The following is a 12,188-nucleotide window of genomic DNA, read 5'->3' on the forward strand; positions in this document are numbered from 1 at the left end:
GACTGCCTCCTTAAATCTCCTCAAATCCAATATTTCTAGAGGATTCCACTTAACTTCTATATAACTTTTGGAGTGCCTGTCATCTGCTGATCATTCTTGTCTAGTAACTGGATAAACTAAGGTTGTTTTTCTAATAACCTTCGGCTGCCCCTCTTCAGTTTCAGTGTGTGGTGTGGTAGGTTCTTATCTAAATTCCTCTGTCTGTGTCAGAGTATTTTTTTTTTATTTTCATGTATAAGTCTTTCTAAGGCTTGTATCTTATCAATCCACTTTTCATGTTTGTCACAAAAAAACCCACTATGACTATTAAAGATAAAATATGAATTACCAGATGGATAGTAATTATAATTGGTATTATGTCAATCTCAGTTAAGTCATTTATATTTTAATTTTCTGCTTCTATTTTCAAGCCATCTGAAGTAGCATTATACAGGGTCTTAATGCCCTGTGTTATGATATTTCCCATTTTTAACGTGGGAAAGATTTTTCCTTTTAAAATGACTTAACTCTCTCCTTGAGGACTTCCCAGGTGTCTTACCAAATCTGATGTCTTCTCAGTTTGTCCACAGCTGGTTTAATTTCTCTGTCTGTGTGGTTGTGCCACATGTTGGACCACCAAATGTTTTTGACTAAATCTCAATCGTTCAGATTTTACCAAGAAAGACTCAGGAGGCAGGTGCTGGGGTGAAAACGTGCTAGCTCAGAGAGGCAGAGAAAGCACCCAGCTGAACTTCTTCCTCTACTGACGTCCCAGAAAGAGAGCTTTCTCCTGTGCCAGCTCAAACAAAACTCCTCCAACTGAATGCCCCTCCCTTCTACTGCCTGTGTCTCTCTATCCGTCCTCCTGAATCCCCCTTCCTATGATTTTTTTCCTGTCAACTGGTTGCTTGCTCCACCTCTTGACCTATGTTTGACTTGATTTAATCCTGTTTGCAATAAGCAGAAAGCTCTTGGATTAAAGAGCGTGTGTGCTAGGGCTAAGCCACACCACAACTAGAAACATATTTTTCCAGTAAATAACAAAATCTTGGGGTTCAGAGTGTGATCAAATGTCCCGCAAAGCTTTTAAAACTAATACCATGTGGGTATCACCAAGGTCTACTGTTGCTTCAAGATGGAGTCTGTCCTCTTTCTATCACAGTTATAGTGGCTTTTTACATACTAGTGACCAAACCTGGAACACCTGGGAAAACAGTGTCTCGCTAGTTGCTGTTTTCAAACAGTGAATATTTCTAGTGGTATTCTTAATTTAGACTCTCTCAAATATGAATTTTCACAGGTTGGTGTTTCAGTGGATGGGGTATTGCCTGCAAGGCACCTTTCCTTTTGCTTGGCTCTCTCTTACTGTAAAGTTGGATAAGATTAGTGAGTAGTGACTGTGAATATAGCCTGAACACTATGTTGTCATGACATTTCCTACACCCCCAAATTAGTCCATTACTTTTTACATCAGTCTCACTCACGTTCTCAGGGCACGAGCAGAGTGCAGCCAGGTTATTTGGCAGAATGTAGCAAGAATGGTGCTGCCAGCTCCTGATAAGCACCCCAGAGGCATGGCATTCACTATCTGCCTGTCATTACTGTTCTGCTTTTCCAGACTCACACCATAGTGGCTTAAAAAGCTCTGTTTAGAGCATTCTAGGATTCCTCTTAATGACCACCCCACACTCTTCCACTCCCCAACCCCAAACCAGTCCCCCATCCTCAGAACTGCATTGCTGTGTTAGTTACTTTTGTTACACCCTGGTCATGAGCACCCCCCTCCTCAACAGGAGTCCGAGGCCATGTGCAAAAGCAAAGAGCCTTTATTGCAAGCTCAAGCTTGGGCTTCCCATCTATTCCAACACAGCAGTTGGATCAGGGAGAGCCTTGAGCTCAGTTATGGCAGAGTTTTTAAGGAGTAAAGGATGGGGATGTAGGGGAGTTCCAGATTCAGATGGGGCTTGAACTCCTGGTTGGGCAGGAGTGAGGTAACAGAAGTCTTGTCAAACAGGGATTGGTACTAGCATTGCTGCAAGGAAATTAGCAAGCTGTATACAGATTATGTAAGCGATCCTTGATTTTCTAGAGCATTTAGTACTTGTTTGTCTCAATTCTGATTGGTCCCCTGTGGGGTACAGTTTGTGGCTTTTCCTGGTTATTGTAATGGTGAGGCCTAGTCCCAGTATTGTTCCTCTGCAGCCTGTCACGGCTGCACTAATGTTAAGTTATGCCTCTTCAACTTTTATTGCTGTTCTCACAATTAAAAGCAGTTTAAGGAATGATTTGCTTTGGCACACAGTCTGAGGGGTGCATTCTGTCACGGTAGGGAAGCCATGACAGCAGCAGGGTGAGGCAGCCGGACGTTGTATCCACAGTCAGTGAGCAGGGAGAGCTGACACGCTGGTGCTCCCCATGTTTTCTTCTTCTTGTTTAGTTTGGAACTCCAGCTCTTAGAATAGTACAGCCTGTGTCCAGGATGGGCCTTCCCACCTCAGTCAGACCTTCCTGGAAATGCCTTCACAGAAATACCCAGAGGAGTGTCTCCTAGGTGGTTCTAAATCAGATTAATGATGGAGAGTAACCACAACCCCCAGTCAGAAGGGACGATGGTGCTCTGGAGCAGGAAGGAGTCTGATGAATCTGAAGAGCAAGGATCCTCGCGTGGCTGGAGTAGAATGATCAAGAAAACTGTGGAAGGTGGAGCAGGGCAGTGTCCGGGTCAGGGAAGCTCATGTCAACTTGTAATTCAGTGTGGATTTTGGCTCTCCCCTCCCCTCTCTGAGACAGGGCCTCACTCATTTTGGTTCTTATTCTTGACCTATTAAGCCCTTGATGGTTACAAATAAGAAAGAATATCCTGAGCTGTGATTCCATGTTGAAAGCAATCTTTACTGCCTTGTGATGAGCAACCTTGGGCCTGATAACCATCACTCCTTAGGGGAAAAGAGTTGGGTTCTCCAACCAGAAGCAAAGCTATCCCCAGGCCCTGGCCCTAGGCCTGGCCCACTGGCCTTGCCAAGCATATTCCTGGTTTTAGATAAAGAACTACTTACTGTTCCTTTTCCAAACATCAGGGCCTTAGGCGAAAGCTCCCAAGGCCCTGGTTTGCCAAGTGTGTTCCTGGTTTTCCAAGGAATTATGTTGTTTCTCCATACACCAGGGACTGGGGAAAACTTGGAGTGGCCTGGCTGTCAACACTGAACAATCTCCCAGGCTTTCAGTTGCCTTTCTAAGAATTTAAACCCTGTCCTCTGTATCCCTTACCCCTGCCCTGTTGGCTCTGAGGGCATGAGGGCAGTTGTTTGGGTCTTTTTTTTTCCTTTTGTTTTTTTCCAGTACTAAAGTACATGCTTTATATTTGTTGAGTAATCATTTTTAATTACTACAAAGGATGAGTCTGTGGGAGGCCCAGAATTGTGTAGGAGCAGAAACAAAGAGCCGGGAGTTAAATAGGTTCAGTTTCTGGTACCTGTGAGGTGTCTTGGTGGAGGTATTGAGTTTACAGGGCAGATGTGAGCTTGGTTAGGAAAGAGGCCTGGAGACACACACAGAAAGTCATCAGAAGATGCAGATGAGAATTCTGGAGAAGAGTAGAGAGAGGTAGAATGAGGAAGGGCCAAGACCAGTGCAGGGACCTTCCAGCGTTCAAGATAAAATAGAGGAAGTAGAGCTCACATAGATACAGAGGATGTGGATGAAAAGAAAAAGCTGGCAGTGACATCAGCCATCCAGCTTAGCTAACCATCGCGATGGAGAATAGGCCCTCATGGTCCGGCTCTCTTTCTCTGGTGTGGCTTTGGCTTACAGGGAAGGCCATGTTTGCGGGTCCTTTTGGATCTTGGCTCAGGACTCCAGGCTCCTGAGAGATTAGAACACAGTGGTTGGAGACACAGGATCTGGAGTCAAACTGCTTGGCTTCATTTCTTATTTTATTATTATTATTTTTTAATGAGATTAGGGCCTCTCTATGTAGTCCATGCTGCCTTGGAGCTTGCTGTGTAGACCACAATGGCATCAAACTCACAGAGATCCACCTGTCTGTGCCTCCCAAGTGCCCGGACTGAAGGTGTGTGCCACCATACCTGGCATTTGGTTTTATGTTTTTAAAGATTTGTTTTATTATTATCCTCTCCCTCTCTGTGTCTGTCTTTCTCTCTGTGTATGGGTGTACATGTGTCATGACAAGTATGTGGATGTCAGAGCACAGCTCGTGTGAGTTAATTCTCTTCTTCCACCAGACAGGTTTGGGATTGAGCTCCAGTTGTTGGACTTGGCAACCACACCTTTAACCACCATGCCGTCTCACTGGCCCCATAGTTAATTTTTTTCAATGGGACTAAATTTACACACTCAGCTGGGTGTGGTGGTGCATGTCTTTAATCCCAGCACTCAGGAGGCAGAGGCAGGGGGATCTCTGTGAGTTTGAGGCCAGTCTGGTCTACGAAGTAAATTCCAGGACAGCTAGGGCTGTTATGAAATCCTGTCTCCAAAAACAAAACAAAACAAAATTTACACAGTCCAAAGTTCATAATTATACTTAATAAAAAAATTAGATTATTCCCATTAAAATGAGATGTGGGACAAGGTTTGCTCCTGTGGCTACTTTTATTTAACCTGGCTTTGAAAGTACGTGCTTATATAATTACAGGAGAGAAAAGAATGAGATATAAAAAGAAGTATGTGGGGCATTTTCTTGACTGATGATTGACAGGGAAGGGCCCGGCCTGTGTGGGCGGTGCCACACCGAGGCAGGTGGTTCTGGCTTGTAAGAAAGCAGGTTCAGCAAGCCCCGAGGAGAAAGCCAGTAAGCAGCGCTCCTCCATGGCCCGTGCTTCTTCCGTTTCTGCCTCCAGGTTTCTTCTTTGAGCTCCTGCCCCAACATCCCCTGAAGAGGGACCTGTAATCCAAATACACCCTCCCCCATGTGTTTTTGATCATAACCCTAATCATAGCAACAGAAAGCAAACTAAGACGTGGCTTATTTGGAAAGTCCAAGGACACCAACTGAAAAGCAAATACAAATAAGACATGGTTTACACTTATTTGTGGTGTGTGTGTGTGTGTGTGTGTGTGTGTGTGTGTGTGTGTGTGCTTGCGCATGCACATGGAATCCAACCCAGATCACCAGGCTTGATGCTTTAAAGCAAAACAGGCATAAGTTAATGTACATTTTAAAATGGATTGACTAGACAGTATAAGGAAATAAAACATGTGCTATTCAATTGAAACAACAAAGTAAATGAAACAGCAATCGAATCATAACCGTGCTAGATCTAGGTACTTAAAAATGCTGGCAAGAGACACCGAAAGAAGCTTGGATAAATGGAAAGGCACAGTATATCTTCAAGTAGAAAGGCCCAGTGTCATAAAGATGTCAGCGCCCCATAAACTAATCTATAAATTTAATATGGTCTAATAAAAATACCAATAGACTACGGAACCTGAATATAAAGTTCCCGTGGAAATTTATACCGACGGAAACGGTGGCGGCAGCCACAACCAGCTAGCCGTGAGCATTTTGAAAAGGAAGGTTAATGAGAGGGAGGAAGCCCTCCCAAATAGTACAGTGAACTCCAGAGAATGCCAGTGCATGCTAAGTGTTTCCATCAAGAGAACAAATGGACCAGAAATAGATCCAAGACATTAAAGGAATTTAGTATGTTATGAAGACAGCATTGTCTGTCAGCAGGGATGGGATAGATCACACAGTTAGCACTATTGAGACAACTGTGTAGCCACCTGGAAAAAAATGATGTGGTTCCCTGCTTCAGCTCTCACACTAAATTACACCCATATGAATCAATTGTGTTTAAATAAATGTAAAAGAGCAAAATTACAAATTCACAATATCATCGTGGAGGGAGGATTTTTCAGATAGTACAAGATTTCTCGAAGCATAAGAAAGACAAATTCTGTCAACAGAAAAATCTATAATTTCTGCAGAGCAAAAGCATACCATAAACAAAGACAAATGGAAAACCGGGGAGAGGTTTGCAACCCATACCAGAGACAAAGGACATAATTGGCTTTATGTATACAAAACCTTTTCAAGTCGATATGAAAAAGAGCAGAAAACATAAGAAAATGGGTTGTTGACAGAAAAGATAAATGACCTTAGACGTAGTTTAAAAAAAAAAAAACACACTAAAGTCCCTCACAAGGAAATTTAAACTACATTTAAATATAATTTTTCACCTATAAATTGGCAACAATTTCAAACATTTGACGATGGGTTGAAGTGCAAATTTATCATTGCTTGTGGAATTACAGCACCATATGAGTTTTGATCCAGTATACCTACATATATGGAAAATAAACTATGTACAAAGTTAAATCACTGATAGCAAAAGTTGAGAAAACACACAGACACTTATTACTAGAGGACCAATCAGCAGTATAGTACGTCTAAGTAATGGAGTACCATGTAGCCAATTGAAGGGCTGGTACCAAGGCTTTACAGAGTGATTAAACATTTTCTTAAGAAAAGTAAGAGCCACCAGGTGGTGGTGGCACACGCCTTTAATCCCAGCACTCAGGAGGCAGAGGCAGGTGGATCTCTGGGTTCGAGGCTAGCCTGGTCTACAGAGCGAGATCCAGGACAGCCAGAGCTACACAGAGAAACAAACAAACCAATGAGAGAGAGAGAGAGAGAGAGAGAGAGAGAGAGAGAGAGAGAGAGAGAGAGAAATGGCCATGAAAGAGTTTTTTAAGTGCAGATGTTCTATCACATCGACAGTATAGATCTCTCCAGCCTAGTGTGGAACAGTTTGCAAGAGAATAAAACTAAAGAGACCTTGGCAGCTTGGAGAGATGGCTCAGTGGTTAAAAGCACTGGCTGTTCTTCCGGAGGACCCAGGTTTGATTCCCAGCACCCACATAGCAGCTCACAGTTGTGTGTAACTCCAGTTCGAGGAAATCCAGTGTCCTCGTCTGGCCTCTGTGGATCCCAGGCACGCAGGTGCACAGACACATGTGCAGGCAAACCACTCACACACAAAATGTTTTAAAATGCGATTGAGACCCCAGTTGATGGCCTACCTTAGGGTGCTCACCAGAGAGAAGACACATAAGGTGCCTAATGGGGACCGACTGATATGGGGGTGCAAGAGATGAGGTGCCTGCCCTGGCAGAAGGAGAGGAGAGAGGAGAAATGCAGGTTTGGGCTGAAATGGAAACATGGGCTTGATTTGGATGAGCTGGTGAAGGTACAGTGGGCAGCGTTTGAGATGTTTGGTTGTGGGTTCGATTCCTAGCACCCACATGGTGGTTTAGCGCCAGTTCCAGGGGATCCAATGCCCTCTTGTGACCTCTGTGAGCACCAAGCATGCACACATTGTGCACACAAACATGCATTGTGCACACAAACATGCAGGCAAAACACTCACACAAGAAGTAAAATTAACAAATCTAATAAACGTGTTAAAAAGAGAGGTGCTCAGTTGTATGTGTGCTACACGGCTCTCAGGATAGAAGTGGAGGGCATGTGGGAATCTCTTTCATCTACGTGACAAGTGCAGCCACATGGCAAGGTAAAGTCATCTTGGGAGAGAATCCAAGCAATGGGGCGTCGTGCCCAGTACCCCCAAGGCAGGCAGAAGATAACGGACCATGGAGGGCAACCCCCAAGAGCATGGAGAGGTCACAGGGAGGATGTGGTGAGGTTTGCTAGTCTGTCTCCCACTTGACTGAAAACCTTTGAGGATATAAACGGGGTTTTATTCTTCTCAGTTTCCCTGTCTGTTCCTCCTCCCTCAGATATCTGCCCACCCTGCTCCCTGCAGTAATTCTGTCTTTCTCTCCTCCGACACTGACTGAAATCCCTCTGAGCCCTACGGCCTTTCCTGAGTGACCATTACTTCTCGTCTCCCGTACTCTACCACACACTTGCCATGGGCTGCTTTTTCAGATCTGCCAGCCCACTACAGCTTACCTCTCTGTCTGCAGAGTGGAAAGAGACGTGGTATCCCAGTGTCATAGACACACACACACACACACACACAAAAACCTCAGCACAGCACCCCAGGAAGCCATCGCTGAATGTGTGGTAGACAGACGGATGGACAGATGGATGGATGGATGGGCAGGTGGATGGATGGATGGATGGACCAACAGATGAATAGATGGTGAGTTTTCAGGAGTATAAGAACCAAGTGTTATTTTTGTGACATTTCAGAACTTTCCAAGGACCCGGTGCTTGAGGTAAGCTCCTTGGAAGTGTTTTCTTCATATTTGTGTCCTCAGTGCTTAGTACAAAACGCGACACCACAGTAGGTGTTCAAAAAGTGATTAAGAAATCAACCAGTGGCTGGATATGGTGGTACATCCTTTAATCCCAGCACTCAGGAGGTAGAGGCAGGTGGATACCTGGGTTTGAGGCAAGCCTGGTGCAAAAAGCGAATTCCAGGCCGGCGTGGCCTAAATAGTGAGACCCTGTCTCAAAAACCATCCGTCAACAAAGTCGTGTAATTTGATCTGCTTTCCAGGCAGAAGGGCAGCCAAGTCGAAAGCTCAGGAGCAAGAGCAGGCCGGTCCACGGGCGGGGGAGGGGCGACCTAGTCCTCCAGCAGAGCTTGACTTGGTTTCTACTGTGTGCACAGTCCTCTGGGCAGGGTGCCTAGTGTCAAGTGCTTCACGTATTTGTTGAATGAGTAAGTGAATGAATGAATGAGGACGTGGCATGTGTTTGGCAGAAGTCCACAGGAGGGCCTCCTGGCAGAATTCTTAGAAGTAGTTGCCTAAATAATCATTTGCAAGGACACATTTCTGCCCCGCAGTGCTGAGGGCCCTATGGGGATGGGCAGCCAGGCAAAGAAGAGCTTGACGGAGAGAAGACTGGGCCTTACAGATTATCTGTAGGATCCAGATGCTCCGAGGATGGTCCGGAATCCTTTGTGTCTTTCCTCTCCCTTGGCCGAACTTGCTCTCCACACACACACAGCCTGGCACCCTCCCAGTGGACCCCCTAGGGGCCGGCCCCTCCCACGTGGCCCTTGAACTTCTGCAGTACCCATCCATCCACCTTGCTGTGGTTCCCGGACCAGGTCCCTGAGCCTCTTAAACAAGCACCTTGCTGCCTCCTAGTGGCTTCCGCAATCAAGGAACTCTCCCAGGAAGCAAGACAACCTGGCTCAGGTCGCTCACCACCGGATGACGGGAGAGCACTCCTGAATCCTCTGGCCAGCCTCACATTATTACTGACTGCTCCTCTCGGAAGCAGCCGTAGCGGTTCCTCAGCCGAGCCCCGGCTGCTGAGCCAGCTGCACTCAGGCTCTGGTTGTTCTAGAGTCCTGCCGAGGGTCGAGGGACATTCAAGTTAGCATACCCAGGCTCCTCTTTGCCCTCCCCACCTAGGGACTGCTGCCTTTGTGGGGTGGCGAGGAAACCCACCCAGGTCCTCATGGCATGCAGCCTGGGAGGAAAGGCCTGTGGAGAACTAGAGGGCCCGTGCCTCGTGGGGTGCTAGCCACTCTTGTAGTCTAGCCAATTGTTAGTGCAGCTAACTGAAATCTGAGCTAATAGCTCCAGGGGCTGCTTGGTGATCTTGTGTACCTACAAGGCAGGGAAACAGCTGGGCCTCAGGCACCATCTGGCTGCCAAAGTTTCTAAGGAGAGGGTTGCTTTCTTTTTTCTATAGTGTGTGTGTGTGTGTGTGTGTGTGTGTGTGTGTGTGTGTGTCCATGTGCATGTGTGGTTGACTCTCAAACCCAGGGCTTCACACATGCTAGGCAAGTACTTTACTGTTGAGGTACACCCAGGCATCTTTTTGGTTTTTTTATGGCTAATTTTAAGACGTCCTCTTGGGGCTGGAGAGATGGCTTGGTGGATAAAGCACTGGCTGCTCTTGCAGGGGACCTGGGTTTGAATCTCAGCACCCACATGGCAGCAAATAACTATCTGTAACTCCAGTCCCAGGGGATCTGATGGCCTCTTCTGCCTCCCTGGGCACCAAGCAGGCACGTGATACACAGATATGCATGCCGGCAAAACACCTATGTGTGTAAAATTAAAATAAACATTTAATTGAAAATGCTCTTTTGTCTTTGGCTTCAGGTTTCTCTGTGATATGATTAGGTATGTTTTTTGGTTAGTTTGTTTTGAGTATTTACCCTGCTTAGGTTCTCTGAGCTTGAATCTGAAGTTTATTCTTCCATCATTTGGAAATATTTTTTTGCCCCTCTCTTTCTGGGACAGTCATCTGACATTACTCCACATACCTTGAGTGCCTAGTTTGGGGAGTTGGGTTTTAGTAGGTGTTACATTTGGTCCATTTCTATTGACCTGGTCTCAAGTTCATGGGTTCCCCACCCCCTTTATTTTTGTCTAGATTGGCAATAACCTTGTTAAATAATTCATCTCTGACACTAATTTCTTGAAAAGACTTATATTTAATATTTTTTGTGCTAGGAATCGAACTTGGGGCCTTGCATGTGCAAGGTGAACATTCTACACTGAGCTATATTCCCTGCCTTTATTTTTTAATCATGTGTATATGTTTACGTGGGGTGTGTGTGTGCATGCATATGCGATGTGTCCGTGGCGTTCAGGAGAAGGTTTGAAGCTTGTGGAACCAGACAGGCATTGTGAGTCGCTTGACATGGGCCTGGGGACCAAACTCAGACCCTGTGCAAGAGCAGTATGCAGTCTTTGTTTGTTGTTTTGTTTTTCCAGACAGGGTTTCCCTGTGTAGTTTTGGTTCCTGTCCTGGATCTCGCTCTGTAGCCCAGGCTGGCTTGGAACTCACAGAGATCCGCCTGGCTCTGCCTCCCGAGTGCTGGGATTAAAGGCGTGCACCACCACTGCCTGGCACAGTGCGCGCTCTTAACGACCGAGCCATCGCTCTAGCCTGTAACTTTTTTACTTCCAGAATCCCCGTCTTTTACTTCCTTTTCTATAATTTCCTGTTCTTTATTTCAGGTCCCCATTTACTCATGGGTATTGTCCAGCTTTCCACCAAACCAGAGCCTTCAGGGTATTGGCTCCTGCTCCTTCCCAGTGGCACACTGACATCTGCAGTATCCCAGCTGTGCACATCTCTCTTTTTGAGATGACTTATCTAATCAGGAAGTTATGCCTACCCTGCTCTTCAGAGTCAACCTCCCACAGTATATGCGACAGGAATACACGGCTTTCCATCCCTGGCTCTTTGCCTGGGTTCTTTCTAAAAGATTCTTGTCCCTTTTTCTCCACACAGACCTTTCCCTCGGGTCCCTTTCCACATTACTTCTGACTCCTCATCTTGAAGCTCCTGTGGCCATGAACCATGCAAGCAGAGCTATGGTCAAGTCCCACATACAGTCCCTCTCTGCCTTCCTTGGTTCCCCTTGGGTTGTTGTTGTTTTGGTTTTGCAGACAAGGTCCTGTTTGATCAAGTAGGTTAACTCGGTTCTGAAAAACAAAGGCGTCCTGTATCCCAACCCCATTACTAGAAAAGCAACACACACACACACACACACACACATGCATACTTCCCCAGGTTGTTAGTGGAGCAGGAAAGGAATCTATCAGGCACAGACTGCTTGCCAGAGATCTTACTGAAGGGCCAGAGATCTTACTGAAGGACATATAAGAAGTCCAAGTCCTCCATCCTGGTGACTAGCTACTAAGGAACTTTAAGCACCATCACAAGACTGTGAAAATATATAAAGCTTTAAAAATGTTATTGGGTCAGGAGGTGGTGGCACTCGCCTCTAATCCCAGCACTTGGGAGGCAGAGGCAGGCGGATCTCTGTGAGTTCAAGGCCAGCCTGGTCTACAGATCGAGTTCCAGGACAGGCTCCAAAGCTACACAGAGAAACCCTGTATCAAAAAAAAAAAAAAAAAAGTTATTGGTACCAAAATGTAAAGAATATCTCAAGTTCTTATAAAACATCATATTATTTTCACTTACTGTTGACTTTAATATTCAAAATATTCTCATTGCATTAATAAGATTGTAAAAGCCCATCTCTCTTTCTGACAGGTGCAGTGATATTACAGTCAGTTATATAGTAAATAATTTATGACTGATTAGTTTCCAAAGCAAGGTTATAAAATTCATTTCAAATGCTGGGAAGTAGTGGTGTACATGTTTAGTCCCAGCACTTGGGAGGCAGGTGGATCTCTGAGTTCAAGGTCAGCCTGGTCTACAGAGTGAGTTCCAGGACATCCAGGGCTACTTACAGAGAAACCCTGTCTCAAAAAACAAAACAAAACAAAATTCATTTCAA

Source organism: Peromyscus californicus, unplaced genomic scaffold, assembly GCF_007827085.1.
Source record: "Peromyscus californicus insignis strain IS unplaced genomic scaffold, ASM782708v3 Scaffold_20__1_contigs__length_68692818, whole genome shotgun sequence".
In the NCBI taxonomy this organism is placed as follows: domain Eukaryota; kingdom Metazoa; phylum Chordata; class Mammalia; order Rodentia; family Cricetidae; genus Peromyscus; species Peromyscus californicus.